Source organism: Rhipicephalus microplus, chromosome 9 (assembly GCF_043290135.1).
Source record: "Rhipicephalus microplus isolate Deutch F79 chromosome 9, USDA_Rmic, whole genome shotgun sequence".
NCBI lineage: Eukaryota > Metazoa > Arthropoda > Arachnida > Ixodida > Ixodidae > Rhipicephalus > Rhipicephalus microplus.
The window spans coordinates 80423350-80445180 of record NC_134708.1 but is presented as its reverse complement, the minus strand read 5'-3'; the positions used below and the strand labels follow the sequence as shown (position 1 = coordinate 80445180).

At 41.9% G+C, this 21831-nt stretch overlaps 2 long non-coding RNA genes across 3 annotated transcripts; one reads left to right on the top strand and one right to left on the bottom strand.

Moving 5' to 3' along the window:
• The first annotated feature begins 1660 nt into the window (after window positions 1–1660).
• On the top strand, window positions 1661–18667 carry LOC142771933 (uncharacterized). Of its 2 annotated transcripts, XR_012886212.1 has the most exons (4): window positions 1661–1785; window positions 7760–8024; window positions 10467–10694; window positions 16728–18667. It is a non-coding gene; the product is annotated as an uncharacterized LOC142771933 (long non-coding RNA). The 2 variants fall into 2 exon arrangements; XR_012886211.1 differs by having other exon boundaries at window positions 7760–10694.
• On the bottom strand, window positions 17967–21530 carry LOC142771934 (uncharacterized). The gene is made up of 2 exons (XR_012886213.1): window positions 21387–21530; window positions 17967–20043 (listed from the first exon to the last, which is right to left on the bottom strand). It is a non-coding gene; the product is annotated as an uncharacterized LOC142771934 (long non-coding RNA).
• Between the last annotated feature and the right edge of the window lie 301 nt (window positions 21531–21831).

Sequence of the window (21831 nt, the reverse complement as noted above, 5' to 3'; positions counted from 1 at the left end):
CAGAACGTGACAGATATATAAAATTTCAGTATGGAGCAGTCATTCATCTGCCCTTGGGTGTCACGGGCAAGCTAGCGCTGCCGTTCCAAACGTACGGCCTGCTCTGTGCGCCCACAGGAGCTAGGCGTATGGAAACTTCATTTGGGATGCGGTGACTCGCCGTCCCTACGTCCTTTTTTCCCTCCTTACTCTCTTCTCTCTTCCCAACCCTTCGCTGTACTATAATACACATATAGTGTACACGACTGTGCTATACATGTGCACACGTGTGTCCTGTGTGACGTCAACATGGCTATGCTACATGTGCTTTAACCTCCCCTCTCACCCCTTACTTACCACCATATGATTATGAGAGACGCCGTAGTGGAGGCCTCCGGAAATTCAGACCACCTGGGGTTCTTTGACGTGCACCCAAACCTTTCGCATTTTCGCCTCCATCCAAAGTGCAGCCGCCGAAGCCCCTTACTTCCTGGCTCACGCCCTCCTATATATTACTATCATATGAATGAAGGAAATAAGCTTCATGGCGAGGGTCCCGTTTTGGCAGACTGATGCCTTCAGGTAGTATACGGGGAATTATTGGTCAACTGCCAGTTTGTAATAAGGCGAAAAAGCCACGTAAGTCTTTAATTTACACTCTTACATGCAACTTTGCAACAGCGCCGGAACCCATTGATGCAGCCCATGCAAAACTGGCGGACTTGCTGAACGGTGTTTTAAAATAAAAGCCACAAGGCAACCTTTGAAAATACAAAAACAAGAGCGTTAAGAACTAGAACTAGAGTTCACTATACTTGTGGCGTTTCACGCGCGTCATTTCGGCACCATTCATTCCGCCAGCAGTTCATGTTTTATATCATAAAAAACAATTAAGCTTTCTTTCTGTCGGTCGACTATTCCACGCACGATGGATTAATATGTAGGGTTTAACGTCCCAAAACTACCAAATGATTATGAGAGACGCCATGTGAAGGAGGGCTCTGGAAATATCAACCTACTAGGGTTGTTCACGTGCACCCAAATATGAGCGCACGGGCCTACAGCATTTTCGCCTCCATTTATTATGAAACCGCCGCAGCCTGGATTCAATCCCGCGATCTGCGGGTCAGCAGCCATGTGCCTTAGCTGCTAGACCACCGCGGTGGGGCAATTCCGCATACGAGGAATATTAGTTGTATTTTCTCTTGTGCCCTAGCTGCGTTGCCATGCGGTGGCGTGCTCTAATATTGTTTCACATGTCTGTGGAGTGCGATCAACTGATCTGACTGTTAACTTTGTTTTGCGAGTTTTCGACAGCGCAAGCTATAAGTTCGAGATCCTGGTTGGCTCAAAGATGCTGTCTGCGTTCAACACTTGGCGATGGCATTGCCCACGTGAAATAAATAAGTTGCGAGGAGAGTAGTGCAGGCAAGAAAGAAACCACTTTCAAGCCCCTGAACTCGGAGTGGTTTGTCGGCAGCATTTAGATATCAGTTCTCAGTTGCTCTATTACAGAAATGAGTAACACAGATATGCATGCTCTTTTTCTTTCGTTCTTGCGTATGCGTTTATAGCGGGGAAGGCTGGGTTCCGAGCATTTCCCCGAAGAGCGGAAGCGAAAACTGAAACTTGCAGTTGTGTCTCTCCTCTCCCACTGATATCGACACCACGCTATGGCCGCCCCTAGGAAAAAAATGCAAGCTAGTGTTGCGCGCTTTAAACGTTTAAATTAGCCTCGCGATAAAGCTAAACTGCGGCGTAGATAGCGAAATCACGTAAGGCAACTTACGCCAAGGCTCCCTGAAGGTACGTGTAGAGATGACAAGGTGATCTAGCGCTCCAAACGATCGAAGCGTAGAAAGAATGCCGTAAGTAACTTGAGACAGGAACTTCGAAGTGAGTACAGCAGTATAAACAACTTGTAAAACTTCGTCATCTCATCTCTCTTTCGTCTGTCGCGCAATGTTCTTGATAGAGTAATTACGGCTCCGGGGGAGTTTTGAAAGATCTGCGTCACTTTTAGGTCGACTGCTGTTACAGGCGCGGGCCCAAATTGTCACGGTGCTCTCCCCCCGTTTGAATAATGTGCGCTCGTGTGTCTCGCATTCTGCGTCGAAAACTGTATTGTCAGAAAGCCGAGAACAGGTCGCCGCTTCGCAGTGTCTGTGCTGCCTGCCGACTTACGCCTGTGAAAGTTCGGAGACCTCAGTTTCGATCGCTGGCTCTAATCGCAGAGATAGATAACCGTCCGCTGAGCCGCTATCGGTCAAGCTCTGTCGCTACAAATTATGTAGTCGCAATAGCGCTGACAGCTTGATTCAACGAATGATTTACGGTCGCCTTGTGTCATGCTTGCTGAAAAACGCTGAACGGAATAAGCCTCTCCCTGTCGGAAATATTCATTAGAACACGGTATCGTAAGTTTACGCTACTGACTGTCTTGCATCTAAATTATCTTTCGAACATTGTACAAACTTCCGAGAAAACATACTCGTGCGCTTGTAACCGCTTGCGGTATGATGACTTCATGAATTCTCCTTTCGCGCGCTAATTATACATATTTTCGAGATAGCACTCTAGGAGGCTCGTCCGTAATAATTAGTTGTGCTGGTAACCTGAATTCAGTGCAGCCTCTCAAAACCGCCTGTGTGAACAGAACTGATATCAGTATGAAAATGTCGAATCACTTATAATGATCTTTTGACCTGTTTGTGCAAGCAACAAGAGACAGCAATAGAGTGATGTTTTGGGGAAATATATGAGCGAACAAGGTAGAAGGAAGGAAGCTCTTCACAGCAAAGATGCTTTCCACATTATGTTGTACCAACTGACCCAGCATACCACTTTATGGAGTGATGTTTCTTTGCTGCCGTGATATCAGCTTTTATTCATTAATGTGTACAGATACAATCACACTTGTCTAGAGTCAATCATAATGTAGTGCAGTGCAAAAAGCAGACAACAAACGAGCAAGGAAACGAGGACACAGCTCATTATTCCAACTAAAGTTTATTAGATTGGGACATGCGTATATATACACTGGCAAAGCAAGAAAATATAAAAACCAGGAAGAAGAAATCGGGAAGAAAAATCAGCTGCACTACATTATGATTGACTTGTTCCAACTCACCCAACAAACAACATTGTTCGTCTAGAGTGCCAGGTGGCCTCCTCAGGCGCCGTTTTCTACAGAAATATGCCGACTGAAGCTATATTGATGCCTAACGTAGTTATACCGCAGGCTAGATCTTTGTGTTATAACTCAGACATAACAGAAGCTTATAGCCAACATGAGGTAGCAGCTGGGAACAGCAGCAGCATTCACCGCCACGCGCGCCACCGCTATAGACGAGTACGAATCCATCTGTACAAGGGGCTTCTGATGGCGCAGAGTGTGGAACAACCTGTTACTTTGCCAGTGCCACGGTTGAATTGTTTTGAACATAGAAGAAGTGTTACATGGTAGTCCACTTTGACTTTGAGTTCTGCCGACCCACCGATTGCCATACTACAGCTCACTAGTCTAGGCTGTGAGGTAAAATGATGTCATGGATACACGGGCTGGAACTCCAAGACAAGACAGCTTGCAAAAGCAAATGTTTCTACAGCTGGCTAATTACGAATTTATGTTTATATGTAAACCACTACTGGAATGGCAGCACTTGGAGCTGTATGCCAAGAACATCATCAGTCCACTAGTGCACTGCTTTTCTGGTTGTTCGGTGCGCTGAACTGATGAAGCAGTATTAATGAGCAGTATCATTGAGATGTACAATCGCTTTTGCGAAGTTTAGCATAGCTCAGCACAGGATGAAAAGTGTAACAATATCATTGTCTTTGCAGAGCTCAACAAGCACCGTTCGACCCATTCAGTGCCATGCCTGAGTAGGCCGTCTAGCAATATAGGCCATATCCGTGAAATAGACAGCTTGAGGATTACTGCATCTCGTGGCTTGCTGGCTTCGTAGCTGGCTTTGTGTCTTCACTTCACGAGGCTTAAGAAACGGGATTGTCAGAGAGCACATCCGTACGTTGTTTATATATATACGCAGCTGGTTGCTGTGAATATACATTTATTCTAAACTCGCACGGCAACCTACGTGAACTTCTAGTTAAAAAATCATTTTAAGCTGTTACTTTTCTACGGATCCCTGTGCTGAATTAAGAGGCCCGAGCTGCAGGCAGTTTATGTGCAAAAATGTACTTGTACATCAGAGATCACTTGTTAAATTTCAAACCAGAAGCATGGTAGTCAATAAGCACCCTAATTGAACATGAAAGGAGCTCAATAGAATGGGTGGTCTCTGCCCAGTGCACTACCACTAAAACCACACCTTACAGCTAAAGTAATTCATAACTGCAATTAAATAGCATGATCCAATCATGCCGACTACTTAACTTTTATTGTTGTTCTGTTGTGTGTATGATTTGTTTTGCCATTACTATTTTCTTGCATTTCTTATCTTACTAGCAAATATAATGCAATCATTCCTCCTATAGCCTTAAATAGGGCTGCATAATTAAAAATTGATAATTATTAATGCAGAAATTTTGGCTAGTTGGGGAGTGTAAAACTTCTGCATCTTAGAAAGCACCACGGAACAAATACAAATGAACATGCACAAGTTCTACAGTTACCAACTAGTCCAAATTTCTGTGTAAAATATATCTTGTCCTTTTACAAACAGCGCCCATGTTGTTTATGTCTCTCTCCTTTTGTGTTTCTTCCTCTGCGCTTGCTAAGATCTAAAATAAGATAAATTTCATTGACATTGATTGCCCAGCTGGTAGGCATGAGTTTCAACATTATTCAAATACCCAAACCATTCACAGAGTGAAGCCTAGTTCTTGCAGTCATTTTAGCTGCTGAGAATATTCCTACACCAAGTTCATTGAATAGATGTGACAATAGATACCACCATTGTAAAATGAACCACTAAAACAAGTGAGAAAATATGCCTAATAATAAGGTCAGCAGTCACGAGTGTACTCTGCTGTTTGCAGAGAAAGTCGTCGTATCAAAAAAAAAAGCTTCAAATGCTCATCGCCCTTTGTATCACACTATCTTGCTAATGCAGAACAGTGTTATAGACAATAAGGCCAAAACAAGGTAATAAAAGCCTGACATCGAAGAGCACCTTCACAAATTGCCTGCCTAAAGAAAGACTTACCAGCAGTGCTGCCATGCATAAATTTTGCATTTAGTGTATTTGTGATTGATGTATTGTGTGTTTTGATCTGTGCTTGTAAATATTTTCACTGTATTTCCTGGCCACCACTGCAATCTTCAGTGTGTTGGAAGCAGAGGGCACAGTAAAGCATGTATTGGTGGAAGTAAAGGTATTATTATTATTAATAATAATATTATTATTATTATTAATATTATTGCATTAGACTCCCTATAAAAGTAAATATGCTACAGAACTTTTGTTAAATGCAACATATTTATTCAGTCCCTTCAGATTTCATTTTAAGAGAGTCTACTGTATTACTCTTATTATTAGCCAAAGGCAACTGTTTCTGATTGAGCAAGTTAAACTACTCTGCCCGTGTTGCGGTTTATTGAGCCTTCACAGAGCGCAACGCTTTCAAGTGCTCATCCTCTATTTTCATTGTCCGCTACCATGAAAAACTTCCAGAGAGCTGCCAGAGCGAAATAGGCTCGGAAATTCAGGATGACATCGTCAGTAGCCAAAAGCATCCAGTCAGAGAGAAAAACAAAAAAGAATGAGTGCCTGGTGGAAAGTGCTGTGTACAATTAGTAGAACCCAAATAAAATATACGTTTATAAATGAATTCTCTTGTAGAGTGGAGGTACTCGGAAGTGGAATGTTTGAAGAAGCTAGTGCTTATCACTCAGAGTTTCTCATCGAAGAGTTGTGCCGAAAATGTCAAGAAAGAGTTTTTTGTTTCTTCAGAATTTGTGGTTCGGCAATGCTGACTGAGCGATACATGCAACACATGCTGAAAACAGTGGTAGGTGAGCACAGTTGTGGTTAGTGTACTGTGGTTTCCTGCCAATGCGTTCTCCTTGCACTTAAGCGCTGCACTTGACATGGTTTTACCTGTCACCACAAAGGTGGCACCGCTTCTCTGCACCACCTTCTTTGACTTTGTAATATACATTGAGTAAACGAGCAGTTCCTTACAATATAAGGATTGTAATATTCAGAATGTGTTGTGGTGCATCTAAACAACAGCAGCCCACATATGGTAATCCGAGTGGCTCATTCTCTCTACACCAAGGCTTGTATGCCAGACAGCAAGACATGGCAATTTTTGTTACTTTCAAACCCAGTCTAAAAATACAAATACCATCAAAATCATGAAAAGAATGCTCAATTTTGTTTCTATAATACAGAATCTTCCTATTTACACTAGTTTCTGATGGCACAGTCTTACTGGTTGTCAGTCCCTTTGAAGGCAACCTTGTCCCCGAAGTGTAGCGCATCAGCATTCCTGTACAAAAGCTTCAATATGCTTTGCAGGACTGACAACTTCAGGGGCCTCCAGGCAATGTTCTGCTGACTGTACCACTCATTTTTCAAATTGCTATGACTTTAGAATAATGGCATTTTATTTATGTGTGTGTGCATAAGTTTGTTGTATTTTTGCATTTTGTATTATCTCTGGGATTAATTACTCAGATTATTTAAACACGTCACCTACATAAATTGTAACCTGTAGATTGAAATATTTGGCTATTCTTTTCTTCATCTATTTGTTCTGACGCAGTTGTGATCTTTGCACGCTTGTCTGCATTTGAAATATGTGACCAGTAGGTAACAAAATTATCAGAATAAGTTTTCCCGGTTGCCCCGCCGCGATGGTCTAGTGGCTAAGGTGCTCGGCTGCTGACCCGCAGGTCGCGAGATTGAATCCCGGCGGTGGCGGCTGCTTTTTGAATGGAGGCAAAAATGCTGTAAACCCGTGTGCTCAGATTTGGGTGGACCTCAATGAACCCCATGTGGTCGAAATACCCAGAGCCTTTTACTACGGCGTCTTTCATAATCATATGGTGTTCTTTTTTTTTAAATCAATCAATTCTTTATTTGAAAGCATCAGATACAAAAATACGATAACTGGTTGGATTCATAGCCAAAGGTTAGTAGAGGGTCCAATGAAAAATAAAAAATCAGATTTATATGTACAAGAGATAGCAGAATGTGTATGGATATAATCATTATACATTTTAAATTCCACAAGCGTACAAAGGGAAAGCAAATGTATCGGTAATTGCAGAGTTACAATTCTTGGTAAGAATGGAAATACAGTAAAACAGTGTAATTTCATGCAATAATATTCAAGTAAAATTTACATGTTCAGCCTCGAGGAAAACTGTTTTTTTAGCAAGTTTCAGCAAACTACTGGCAAGCAAAAATAAAATGACATTCTGACTGTCTACCCTCAAGCCATATCGTTCTGACTAAACTAGTATTTTTTCAGCACAAATGAAAAATTTTTTGGTTGTTCTATTTCTGCTGGTAGTTTATTCCAGACTTTTGCTCCTGAAAACTGTATAAAGCGTTCCCCATATGTATCTCTAGTATGGGGGAGATTGAAATTTCTGTATGCTTGACGCTTGATTTCTAGTCACACGAAAGGGTGTGCAAAATACGTTTAGCCCCTCATGTCATCATATCATCATTAAATGATCCGGGTTCTTGAGCAGCAGGCAAAATGAATGTGTGCTTTACAGTGCTGTTTTACTGCACATTAGGTGCTGTTTTAATTTCTCACTGCATGCCTTTTCAATTAACCCATCAATGTTCATTTTCAGATCACTGGGGGTGTAGCAACACCACTTGTGTTCTGTGCTGACCTAGACTCCATACCAAGCTCGTGCCTGGGACGTCGGCATCATATTCCACATTTGGTTCTGGGAAGCGGGGTAGTTCTAACCCCTCATGTGTGCTTGTCATGTATACAAAGTTTGGCGCATAGAATTGTGTGAAACAAAAAAAAAATGGCATACTTCTCTCTACAAGCCTATGCCATTGCATGAAGTTAGTCCTGAAAATACTTGCCTGAGAGTCATTACAGCGGTGAGTGTCTGGGACTGCAGCTGCTGAATCATGGTTTTTCCTGCGTGCTACCAGTGTCTCTAGCCTGTTGAAGTGTCACAGCTAGGCTTTACTTTTGCCTACTTACCTGAAGGTAGTGAGCCGGACCATTTATTTTCTGTATTTTCTTCAACTTAGTGATGTAGTGTAGTGAAAATTTGTGAGTGCTGTTTCGGATCGCCGTGAGAGTACATGTGTGTGTGTGTTGTGTTGAAAAACTCATTTGTGAAAGAAAATGTTTGTGCAAAGCATCCATGCGACACAATCTCATTTTGAAGCTGTCCTGGTTGTGAGCACTTATATCAGCAGAGAACTGTTATTGGTTGCTGTAGTTGAACCTGTAAAAAGGACTGATTCTATTGCTCTAACATGTGATTGCTCATTTTGTCTTGTGTATCCAGAATAAAAAAGTGCACTGTCAGAATACAGCTTTCCAGAGGTGCTACTACATGCTAACCTTATAATTAAGCCTGCGTCAATATTGAAGTGCCTGAAATATTTTAATCAATATTACAGTAGGGTGATTCCACGAGAGATCGACACGGGTCCAAAAGTTGATAGTTTAGATTTCATTGAGTATTTTATATTTCGTGCACCTCTCACCAGGTAGCCCAAAAGTCAACTTCGTTTTATGATTAATGGCATAACTTACGAGAAAAAAAAAATATCAAACTTCACCAACATGGAGGCACCAATTTCGTCACATGTCATTTTCGAAAATTGCAGATGCTATAAAAAGTCAAATATTCTTGTTTCAAGGAAGATATTTTTTACCTGAAATGCATGTCTAATGAAGAATGAATTCATACGGTTTCAAGTTTGAAGACCTTAAGAAATTAGCTTTTAAAAATGTCTAATTTTACGACAGTTTAAAATAAGTTACGTATTCCACATTTTTTTTTCCAAAACTAATGCAAGCAGCGTTTTCAAACTTGACACGTTTTAAGGATATAGTGTGTTCATTAGGTACATAACTTATTGCTGCCGTAGGGCAAATGTAAATTTTTATATATTGCCTCAAAGTTCTCATATTGGCAAAAGTGTACTGAAGATCATTGCTTTTTTTGTGGTTTTTGTTATGAGCTACAATGAAACCATTGTTTTTAACGGCTTTCGACAGCAAGCACGTGTAAGATAGTTGCTTCCAGTGTGCAGGTTTTCAATTCTTTTCTCTAATAGCTTTTTTAACTATTTCAGTTGAGTTGCCATTGCTGTAATGGAAATCTTTTTGTTTTTGTTCATGCCAAAAGTGTCCTCTTTCCCCTTCGTCTTTCGTGGTATTAGAGCTGTCATTTGGCCATTGGGCTCACAGTTTTATATTGAATGCCAAATCTATTACTACTCTATTACTACTGCATATACCAATGTCCTAGATGTACTTGCTTTGAGCACTAGCAACATGATGTATTTCCTGTTCACACCAATCGGCATTTATAAAAACAATGATGTTTTGCTTTACTTGATTTGCAGTTGCATGATTTTCTGGATATATGTGCTTTGAGGTGACCTTACCTGCAAAGCAACCTCTGCATTTGAAGCTATATTTTTTTATTTCAAACCTTGCAGCATGCCTGTTTTGTGCAGTTCAGTTGTTATGGAGACCAATACATCTATAATTTGCTGTTTATCTTGTGATACTGTTGCCAAGAAAAGCTGCCAGGACATTGAACTTATCCTATTTAACATCTCGGCTTATGAGCTGGCTATACATGTGCAAAGTATAATGAAACATAATCTTTGTACGATCACCTCACATAGCCCTAATATGGGTTTCCTATGTGAATACCAATCTTCCATCTAAACATAATTCAAAATGTGTTTTTGAATGTTGTAGGTGCAGTTTTTAATGATCGTTGGAAGAGTTCAGAACAAATTTAACTCTTGTTTTATGAAATAGAAATAGCGTGGCTTTTACACGGGTACCAGGCGAAATCACACAGAAAAACGCTGCTTTCACGTGAACTTTGGTTGCAAACGAGAGGTATGCATGACCTAAAAAGTTTTTGTCAAAATAAACATTAAAGCATGACTTTATGGCATAATTTCATGTGGTCCTTTAGAAATGGCAGTTCTTTCTCTGACTAAATGATAGATGCCTCGCTGATACATGATGGTAAGCATGGATTTCATCTGCATGGATTTCAATGTTTTTGCGAGTGCATAGGGCTTCATGTCTTCTGCCTTCTTTTGTTCTTTGGTAAAAATTGGGCTGTTTCTATATTGCAATGCAAAGCCAACAAGCCCGAAGGTTCATCAGGACATTTTGAGGGGCTAGTTGGTTCATTCTACGCAGGAAAATTTTGCGCTAAAATAGAAAAAGAAAGCACAGAAAAGGAACTTGAAGCAAATTGAGTGCAATTTTTTCTTGCACCGAAAGCTTCACTTTTACTGAATTTTGTACATACTCGTGTTTCTCTCCATTAGGAAATCTCGCTGACCTGACTGTGGCCAACATTGGCGAGCCGCACCTGCTGCCACAGAGGCTGTCTCGTCGGTTCGGGTGCAGCCTGTGCTCGTACACGGCAGCTGCCAGCAGCCTTGTGGAACGCCACATGCGGACGCACACGGGCGAGCGGCCGTACCGGTGCGAGCACTGCTCCAAGGCATTCAGCCAACGATGCAACTTGGTGCGGCATTGCAGGATGCACACAGGCGAGCACCTTTTTTTTTTCGTTCTACGGGTTGACTGAGATTGCCATGTGGCAGTGTCCTTGGGTAATTTAGTTATTCTTAGAATATATTGTTCATCCTCTCTCAAGGGTCATTACAGAAAGGTTTGGCACTCTGTATCGCATAAGTAGGCACATAATTATACGGCTTACAAAAATGACTTAGACATCCACTTATATGAGTACACTCAGACTTATCATAACAAAGTGTATCTTACATGATAATAGATTCGTTATATCTGAAAATTCCGTATAAAGGTTTATTCCTAACACTATATCCATGGCAACACTTTTTCTCATTAACTTTGTTATAACCAGTATTTCGTTATTTCGAGTTCATGATATCGAGCTCTGAGTGCAGTATGTAAAAGCTCTCTTACCAAACAATCAGACACATTTGAATTGTTATAACAATAAATAGCATTCAGGTTAATTGTCATGGTAAATCACATAAATATACATCAAGCACATAAATTTATTAACATCATTTATATTTACCACATCAATCAATTGATTTCATGCCTCAGGAAAAAAAAAGTTCAGTGTATATTTGTTGGTGCACTGTAATATACTGATTTGTTGTGTATGATTTGTCCTCTCACTTCATTTTCCAGGCAGTTGTAGATAGTTGTTTCGCTCAATTTTAAAATCATCTTTCTCTACCGAAAAATAAAATTTAATCTACTTCGAAATCTACTTATTTGCTGCGCCTCTAGATCACATACTTGTAACATTGCTATGACTGACTCTTAGGTATCTTGAACATATAAAGCGAGATGCAAGCCATTGTATTCTTTCTAGTGTTGTTTCTTTAGAAGCGATCAAGACCTTCCAATATACTCTAGTGGTTATTGGGTTCGACTTCTGACTCAATGGTTATGGGATAGAATGCGCTCCATTTCGGGGAAGGCAAAATGCTAGAGGTCCCATTGCCGAGATTTAGGTGCACGCATAGACTTTATACAATGATACCTAGAGCGGAATCTGGCGCTAGTGTCTACGCAAGCTCCTTCAGCGGCGCTTGTACCCCCATGGGAATGATAGGAAGTACAGGCTTCGGATCTGCTTCGGATGGATCACATTCTTGAGATTCACGACACTTGTTTGCTGAGCGTAAAACAAAGTAATATGAAGTTATGTCTAACTGAAACTTGCTGCATTTTTTTAGTACGCAAACTTTATTGAAAAATGGTTTTGTGACTGGGTGGTAGAAGCGAAACCTGGAGAAATTTAACCAGCAGGGTATGCATTGCTCTGCCATTGCGTTCCAGATTTGGCATCAAGATTTAATGAATTATTCTTTACAACATTTCAAAACAAAAATTCTTCTTTTGCCCTCGAAAGTATGCAATATCTATTTATGGGAATAACAGCACAGTTTTAAGTGAGAAACACCTAACGTTTCGTCTGCTGCGATGCCAGGCGCGTCTGTTCGACGTCTGCCCCCAACGCGCCTCTCGTGCTCTTGTGAAGTCGAGTCAGAAGAAGAGCGTGGCGGTGCATCTACTTTGCGTCACCGTCGTTTTGCAGTTGATTTGAACGAGTTTTGGCAAGATGCACTAACAACAAACAAGAACTCGATGCAATATCCTGCGCTTGCATGGGACGCTACATCTATGCACAGCGGTGGGTGGAGGACACTTCGCTTAAACTGTCAAACACGACTTATACAGCTGCAGGGTTGCAGTAAATTGAGAGACCTAGCAGTTTTCAGCTTCTTTGAACAACAAAGGCGCAGCTTCAGTCCTTTGCACCCACCCCATTACCCACTCTACGCGAAGAATGAAACTGAAGCTGTAGAAAAAGATCCGCTGACAGTTCGCTGGCTAACACTATCAAATCCGAATCCTGTACTTCCCATAATTCCCATGAGGGTACACGATCGCAGCGCCAGATTCCTCTCTAGGTTTTATTGTATGAAACTCTATGGGTGCACGTTAAACACCCCCAGGTGGTCAAAATTTCTGGAGCCCTGCACCTTTATAACCATATAGTCGCTTGAGTCCTAGCAGTTGTTATATGATTCATGACAATTGGGGGCTAAGCGAATAAGGCGCAATCCAAATCAGGTGCTGCTTGCAGTAACTTTTAGCGTTGTAAGGCCCAAATGGGGTTTCACTTAAAAAATATGCAACACATCTTCTTTGCTATTTTTGTAGTAATAGAGGGTGTATCTCTAAGAGACAAAAGAAAATGTTATCTTAGCTCCAACTGTATTATTGCACAAATTAATTACTAATTGGCTTGCTATGCTATCTATATGTCAGCACTCTCTCGAGTTTTCAGAAGGGTTGCATTAGGGCCGTGTTTGCATTTGACTGGTACAAATCTGATTTTTGTGTGTATCAGAACAACGTGGTACATAAGATGCACTTGGTATTGGCAGGGTTAATCATGATCAGGCCTCATCAGCATCAAGTTGATTGTGATCTGGTTTCTCGATTGGCATTTCACCATCTGCTTCAAACCCAATCCGGAAACCCCATCCGGTGTGGTGGCAACAATTGTTGATTGAAGGGAGCAGATCACGGCTATGAGTGTTGACCGGCGCATGATCCAAATTGAGCCTAATCCAGATTCACCCTGATTACGATGAAAAGTGCCCATGTGTGGCACTAGTATTGCTAAATCTCCAGAGGCCCTGAGGCATTTTTTCAACATATAAAGTAAGCGTTGTAGTTCTGTAGATGAGACTGTTGTAATGTTGTGTGAAATATGTTACTGCACTACACGCAGCAGAGCATGAATTCTTGTGTCAGGAACATTCAAAAGGAAAATGCTCTCTCTTTTGCAATATCTTCACCAGCAAAAAGGTCATAATTGGTATTCACTGATCTCTTAATTGCAAAGACATTCTCACTAATGGCTACTTCTTCGCGAATATTTGCTGACCGTTTCAATGCAACATTTCTTGTGTGGCGCACAAACATCCCATGTTAAAACCATGCCTAAAATTGTGGACTATGTAGCGTTCAGCATCAGCATTGGAAAGAACAATGATTGGTGCAACCTTAAAGGACAACAGAACAGAGTGCATCATAGAACAAACGTGTTTAATTGCCATCTTAGTCAAAATCAAGGAGATGGGCGAAGCATGTTGTGCGTAGGCAGGTTAGCCGCTGGCACCTAGAATTACCGACTGAATTCGAAGAGAAGGCACACGCCAAGGGGTAGACACAGTTAGGTGGGCAGATGAGACGAAGTTTCCGTAGCGTTGCAGCAACTAGCATAAGACTCGATTCATTGGTAGAACACAAGAGACGCATTTGGCCTGCAGTGGGTGTAGTCAGGTCGGTGTTAACGACGAAGCCTTTTGCAACAGAATATTTCGAACTTTTTATCTTGATTACCTGTCTAAGCGACCAATGCAGCTGCATTGCTTATGAGCACTGTGTGGCCGCCCCCCGAAAGCTGTAGCTTTCCGTGGCCACCATTGTTTTGTTTTTTCTACAGAACTTCCTGCTTTTTTGTGGCATGTTTCGCTAGTATTGTTCGTCGTTTTTAGCAGTGGTGGAAAGGGGCCACATTTAGAAGTGTACCGTATATACTCGCATAATGATCACACTTTTTTTTTTTAAATTGTCTCCAACTTCGGGATGCGATCATTACGCGGAATAAATTTTCCCTAAAAAAATATTCCGAGCTCTGAAAACACAAAAAGTCGCTAATCAAAATTCTTACGATAACTATCATGAACATAACCAAAAATAAAAGTAAATTAAGGCTTACCTTTGTAATAAAATGCACGCATTACGCAGGTGCTACATGCATTGGCACACTACCCTTTTATTTTTTACCTCTCTGACCCCATAACATTCACTCAGACTCTGAAGCGTCACTGGCGTCAGTGTCGTCGCCGCACGATTCCATGTTTGCAGGGTCTTCACTGTCCCACAGACGGTCATCTTCCGTTCCGTCGAGCGCGTTGGAAATGCCAGCCTTTTTAAAGCTCTTGATGACCACCTTGTCGGAAATGGTACTCCACGCTTCGAGAATTCATGAGCAGAGGACTTTCATGGACGGTCTCCTGATTTTTCCACTTGGCGTGAAATCGTGGTAGCTCGCCGCCATCCGCTCTGCGTACAGCCTTGGGATCTTGTCCTTGAACGGTTTGTTCAGTGACACGTCCAGAGGCTGTAGCAGCGAAGTTAGACCACCAGGGATCACTGCGATTTCTGTGCGCCACTCCTTCTGCTCGGTACGAACAATGTCAACGAGATGGCCTTGAAAGCTGTTCAGCACAAGAAGTGAAGGAAAAGTGCTCCTGCTCTTTGCCCCCAAACCGTCTTGATCCAATCGACCATGAGGTCTGCCGTCATCTACCCTTTAACTTGAGCGGGGATGTGGATGCCACGAGGAAAGTTTCCCTTCTGAATTGTTTTTCATTTCAGAACAACATACGGCGGCAGCTTCCGCCCGTCTGCCGTCACTGCAAGCATCACTGTGCATCGCTGCTTCTCCGCACCACAGGTTTTCACGAGGACGCTTCGAGCACCTTTCTCATTCACAGTGGTGCTTCGAGGCATGTCGAACGTTAACAGCGTTTGGTCGGCGTTGCCTATCTGTGACAGCAGGAAGCCTTCTTCTGGCGTATCCTCGTGACGAACCTGTGGAAATCGATCACCTTGTCTTCGTATGCAGATGGAAGTCGCTGGCACAACGACGTTCGCCGCCTCAGCGACAGTCCATTCCGCCACATGAAGTGTGTCGTCCAGCCAGAACTGGCGCGGAAGTCCTTTGTGGCTATTCCCAGCCGCCTGGAAACTGTGTGTGCCTGTGTCCCTATCATGTCTAACGACACTGCAAAACCGTCCTTGCGCATGTCCTTCACGTATTCGAGGACTGCCTTTTTAATGTCCGGGAGCTTGCCAGATTTGGGTCCGTGGAAAGCCCGACGCGTGCTGTTAGTAGCCATGAGCTTGTCGTGCTGTTTTTTTCCAATAGCGGATCCGGATTTCGCTGACGATGTCTGCTGGCAGTGCGGTTGCCCTGTTCCAGCGCGTAGTCAAGCGTCTTCAGCTTGAACGCGGCAGTAAAGCTCGCATACCGCCCCATGGCGAAACGGTTCTTCAACAGACGATCACAGAACACCTACCAAGACGCTCACAAAGCACACACACACACACACAAAAAAAAAAACGTGGTCTCAGGAAAACAAACATTGCTGCGGGATGAACACAGGTCGACCAACAGGCGGCCGCCGCGGTAACAGTGCGAGATGTCAAAACAAACATGGCAGCTGACTGAGCGAAGCGACCGCATTTTTTTTTCTTTTTTTCGTCAGTTATAGAGGTTCTGAATACGTCACGTGCGTCAGAACAGTTTCTTCAATCTAAATAAGGAATGCTTTCATTTAAATTAGTAAATCTACGGCATTAGCGTAGTGATGCCTATTTTCAGATTACAGAAACAATGATAGGCGCGTTCAGCTGCCACAGACATAAAAACACATGGCAGGCATTCAGTTAAAACTGCGGCATTTGCCTTTACTGCAATCCTAAATGGCACGTTTCCGCCAACGGTGGGCAAAAATTAGGAATATCTTTGGTGCATACAGTTTGCTAGTTTCATTTGACAGATAATAAAGGCGATGATCATCGGCTAGAATTGGCACACGACATATTGATGCGGCAAGTTCGGGGTGTGATCATTACGCGGGTAAAAAAATCGCATTTAGACAACAAAATTTAGTAGTGTAATCATGACGCGAGTGCGATCATTATGCGAGTATATACGGTAGTATATTTATGTGTTACTATCACACATGCACTTCATTACACTTAGTGTACTTGCACACATGCACATAATGTGACTGTGGTCATTTCATCTCCTAATCGCAGCAAAAGACGTGCATTTGTCTGTCATCACTTCTCTATTTGTTTTATTTGTTCTTTTGATAGCTTTGCAGTCCCCAGGCGGTCTGGCAAATCAGACGTTGACTGTGCCTACACAACTTAAGCACTTGTCTGTGCAGCTTGCAACACATTTATTGTTCATTTTTCTTTTCTTTGTGTAGGTCAGCGACTACCAAGTGGCGCTACAAAGAAACGTGTTTAGAGCCACTGCAGTGTCACCTTGCAATGGAGCCTTACTACAATAATGCCTGGGACATTGCAAAACCCAACGATGCCATGCACAGATGCAGTTAGCCAGAGAAGATATATCATAGTATATTTACAAGTTCACATGTTTAATATACCATTGTCTCTAAATAACCTATTGCAAGGCAGCAGCAGCAAAAAGCTGGAAAAGTCGAAAGAGGCAATGCCGGAGTCCTCAGGTGATCCATCCATGATGGTGAAGAAGTCCTATTTGTCTGTACGAGTATTTACCGTATATACTCCAATCTAGGCCGACCCCCAATCCTAGCTGACCCCCGAAAAATCCGAAGCCGGCAAAATAAAAAAAAAAAAAAACCTTGCATAGGATGTAGGCCGAACGAAAGAGTGAATGAAGACAGTGTTCACAAAGAGAAAACATTTATTTATGTGAACGTGTCGTGTGTTTGCACTCAAATTAGTTTTTTTGAAATCTACCAACTAGCCCAACAACAAGATTTTTTTCAATAATTGTGTGCCCCTTTTCTCAATGAAAAATAGTGCGTTTTTCAAGATCCTCGAATATAAGCTGACCTTAGAGTTTGATGCAAACAAAGTTGAAAAAAAAAGGTATATATATGTCTAGGTTTAAATAAATACAGTAACTTTTTTACGTTTCAGTCGAGGCTAGCCACTGAGATCAATTCTTTGTGAAAAACAGTTGCACATATTTATTTTTCTTCTGCATGCCTTTTTTTTTTATGCTGAATCTTCGAGATGCTGCAGAAAGGGGATCGATCCAGATAAATCAGTGATTGATCATTAGGTGAGTTATCAAAAAATATTGTCAGCCGCTGTTGTTTTCCGGTCAAGCAATCATGTTTATAGTTCTCTTGCTTAACTGTAATTGTGCAGTAAATTTCACGCAGCCTCACTACTTTGGGCATAGTCATTCAATGTACTTAAAGTTGCAGTGCAGCCAGGCTAGCGTTTAGTGATACTCTGAAGGAGCAGCATTAAGTTGCCATCAAAGGTAAAGAAATAATGTCATTACTCGTATTCCTGTGTTGTCCACTTCTGACAAAGTATATTAAACTATTATAAATAAGTCCATCAGTATATTTGAAGTTTCTAAACATTTAAGTATATTTACATGTTTCAGCTACATTATTTATTGTCTTGAAGAATGTTTTTGTTAGTCAAACTTCTGTCATTCATTTATTGAGACAGCAAGTCAGTCAGCCCATCAAGCGTTGTGTTCTCGGTTCACAAGTTGCTAAGAAACTAGGTGATACATATAGTTGTGTTGTGTCAGATCTCGTTCTGGCAGTTTATAGAGCTTAGCATTATTTTATGTTTTCTCATCTTTTCTGGTGCATATGTATAAGCCAAACGCATACATTGCAGTAAAACTGTAAAATTGCTCCTTGCAGTGCAATCCTGGTGAAATGATAAATTGAAAGCATAAAGAGTACTCACTGTGAATTTGTCACAATCAGAGTTCCTAATTACGATCGTAGTGAGCAGGTCGTATGTACTGTATCATTCTGTTCGCACGACTCAAAGAACTCGGGTGATAGTTCTTGTGCCCATTTTGAGAAAAATAAAAGAGGAGAAACAGAATAAGTCCAAATCAAAGCTCTTTGCATAGACATTCAGACAGTATTGGCTTAATTTAACGAAATGCCCTTGTTAACAGAAATTGACTGATAAGACACCTGGGTGTTATTCTCTTGCCCAGCCAAATCCGATAGCCTTCTATTTCCGTAGTCATTATGTTATCAACATATATTTTGTTTACAAGAGGTTGTTTTGAGTGTATCAAATATGAGTGGCATTGACAAATAAAGAAAATTTTTGCACAATATTTAGGAGCCGGTTGCGAACATATTTTGTAATAAACATGTTTGTTTCTAAACGTTGTGTGCTTTTTCTTGCTTGTCACTCATTTTTGTGCACATTGCATTGGTCTTTCAAATTCCTTAAAATTAAAGGATGCATTTCGAAAGGTCTTGAAAGTCCTACAATTTCAACCCCCTTTGTTCTATTTCACCTCAATGAAATCTGAACTATGTTTGTTCGTTTTGTTAATCGCAGAATTGTCTCTGCAAACTCTGTAGCGAGGCTGTCGTGGGTTACTGTCTGTCGCAAGTTCCCAGTTAAAATTTAAACAATGTGCATAACATGTGATAAGAATGTGTACTTCCTGAAGGGGGCCTGCAACACTGCTTCAAGTAGCCATGAAATAGATTCACTAAAGCAGCCTAATGCCTTGTGATTTCCCACCAAAAATTATTTGTATGTGTCCAGTACAATCAGAGGTATGAAGATTTGTCGCACGCTGCAGTTGCATTTTCTTTTTTCTTGTCCCGATGAAAGTATCGGAAGCTAAGCAGAGAGAGATGGCACATAGAAAGAAAATACGTCAAGCATACCTCGTGACCTTGTGCACTTTTCTCTTTTCTTTTTCTTCAAATACGTGGCTTTTCAGTAAAACCGCATGCGCATGTACCGTGGACAAATCGCAGCCTCCACCGGCAGCCCGTGTAACAGCCGAGCATGCCGTGCTCACATCAGCCACTGGCTGATACAATGGATGTGATGAGTGATTTTGAGTTTATAATGTTATTTGCCGGGAGAAGAGAAAACAATATTGATCAGACTTTGAGAATGAATTGTGAATTCTAGGTCGCACGCTGGGCTATAGTATTGGGCTCCCGTGTTCTCGGGAAGCTCGACTACCGATCTTCAGCATTTTTTATCCTACTCAAGAAATATTACAGGGCTTTTTTAAGGGAGCGTGAACAGTAGCACTTAGTGAAGAGGTTGCTTGCAGATTTAGGAATGACGCGTCATAAAAACGTGAAACAAAGACAAAAAGCACAGAACAAGTAAAGAAAACACAGAGAAACAACGAAATAACAACAGTTTCTGAAGAGTGAAATGGCCAACACAGGCTCACTTTTTTGGGACTTGAAACCTCTAGGCGATGAAAAGTGACATGGCACAGAGGCGAGAGATGCAGGCTGGCTTTGGAGAAGCCAGTGACGGCTTGCGGAGGCTGGCCACGGAACTGGAGCCTTGCTGAATAGATGCACTGGAGGCAGAGGACGTGAGTCGCCTTACGTAACCTGTAGCTACAACTTGTGAATCGTGTCCCATAGTGCCAACAGTTGGAGCTTAGTCACCCGGCTGCGTCAAACGCCCAACACTCGACTTTCTCCCACCCTCTTTCTCCTCTCTTTTCTTTCTCTCTTCCTTGGCCCTCACCATGCTGGCGGATTTTCACGTGAGCTGCACAGTTATCGTCATCTTTGTCTTTCGGCACATCACAAGGAGGCACTATAGGTATTTGGCATGCACATCACACAGGTCCTCATTCAAGTCCTTTGTCTAAAGTTATCTAAAATAAACAAAAGGTGCTTAACAGTGACAAAAATGAACATCTCTGCCTTTGACACAAATTATACTGCACATAACCACCTAACAATGATCGACAAAGAATGCTCTGCAAAAAGTTCAAATCGCAGGTTACTTCTCCAAGCAAAGTCAAACACCGGGATACATTTTTGTTTGAAGCGAAACTGCAAGAGAGAACATGCAAAAAAGGAACGTGTCAATTATTTGATCAGAACACGAAACGGTGGTCATGTTTTGCTTGCTTTGAGTCCAAATGCATCACATGAGAATAAGGCTTGTGACAGATTTTCCCTTTCTCTTTTCGATAACGTGTGCAGCTGGGCATCCGATCGCTTGACAAAAGGTATTCATGACATTGCTATCCCGTGTGTGCGGGCTTCCTCTGCATTTCATGGCAATAGCGCACTTTGACATTTCAGTAGCAAGTCGCCGTAAGGTTCTTCAGCTCAGGCATTTCATGTAAAATAATTTCCTTCTTGTGTTTGCTGCTATTTTCTTTGCCATCTCATCTCATTCATCATTTTAGTTGTTTTTTTTTCTATCACTTTGTGCAATATGTTGCAGTGGCGATAGGCTATCGATAGATTTGTGGGGTTTAACGTCCCAAAACCACCATATGATTATGAGAGACGCCGTAGTGGAGGACTCCGGAAATTTTGACCACCGGGGGTTCTTTAACGTGCACCCAAATCTGAGCACACGGGCCTACAACATTTCCGCCTCCATCGGAAATGCAGCTGCCGCAGCAGGGATTCGATCCCGCGACCTGCGGGTCAGCAGCCGAGTACCTTAGCCACTAGACCACCGCGGCGGGGCTGCAGTGGCGATAGGCTGTACTCATATCCTTTTTCATTGTCGTGTGTGAAGGTGCATAAGCAATTCTTCAGTGCCAGTCAAACTATTTCTTGCATCCGGATCAAATTAAATAGCTTCACATTGTACTGTCTTATACTATAAGCTTGTTAAGTGACCCTCACTGAATTATCAAAGGCTGCTACCACAGATTTGCACATTTGCCTTGGCTGTAGGTAAGTCGCTCAGACCTTGTTTGTTTGTATGCATTTTTCCGAACAGTACAAATCATCGTATGCTTTTTAACAGCCTGATGGTCGAAACAAGTTATGTCTGATACGTTTGCTGTTAGGCACATTCTTGATAGTAAGGGGAACTAATACTGTACCAACATGCTGAAACGGCCAGCATGCCAAAAACATTACCGTTAACACGCTTTGTTCTGAGAATGTTGTTGGTGTGGCTTGTTTACACTGTCTTGTGTGCATACGAGGTTCTCGGATAATAGAAAATAGATCACTTAATTTTTATGCCATAGAACCCCGATTGTGAGTGTGGGTGGCACTCGTCCATTGTTGGCTTTCTTGAAAGCACAGGGTTTGTGACTGTCACGATATATTGCTGAACAAAGATAGAAATTTTGAGGACTGATTTGTTTGTGTGACACAGCCTTCAATAAAACCAGCAGATTTTAACACCAATGCAGCGCTCCAGTATCTGCTAGTTTTCATGAATATTTTGCCGTAAATTTTCATGATGCGGCACATTTCTTATATCAGGATAGTTGTTTCTTCAGGGCAGCTCACAAGGACACTTCAACTTCACTGTCAGGATTGCTGGATGTATTAACTGGACATCATAGGAAAACTT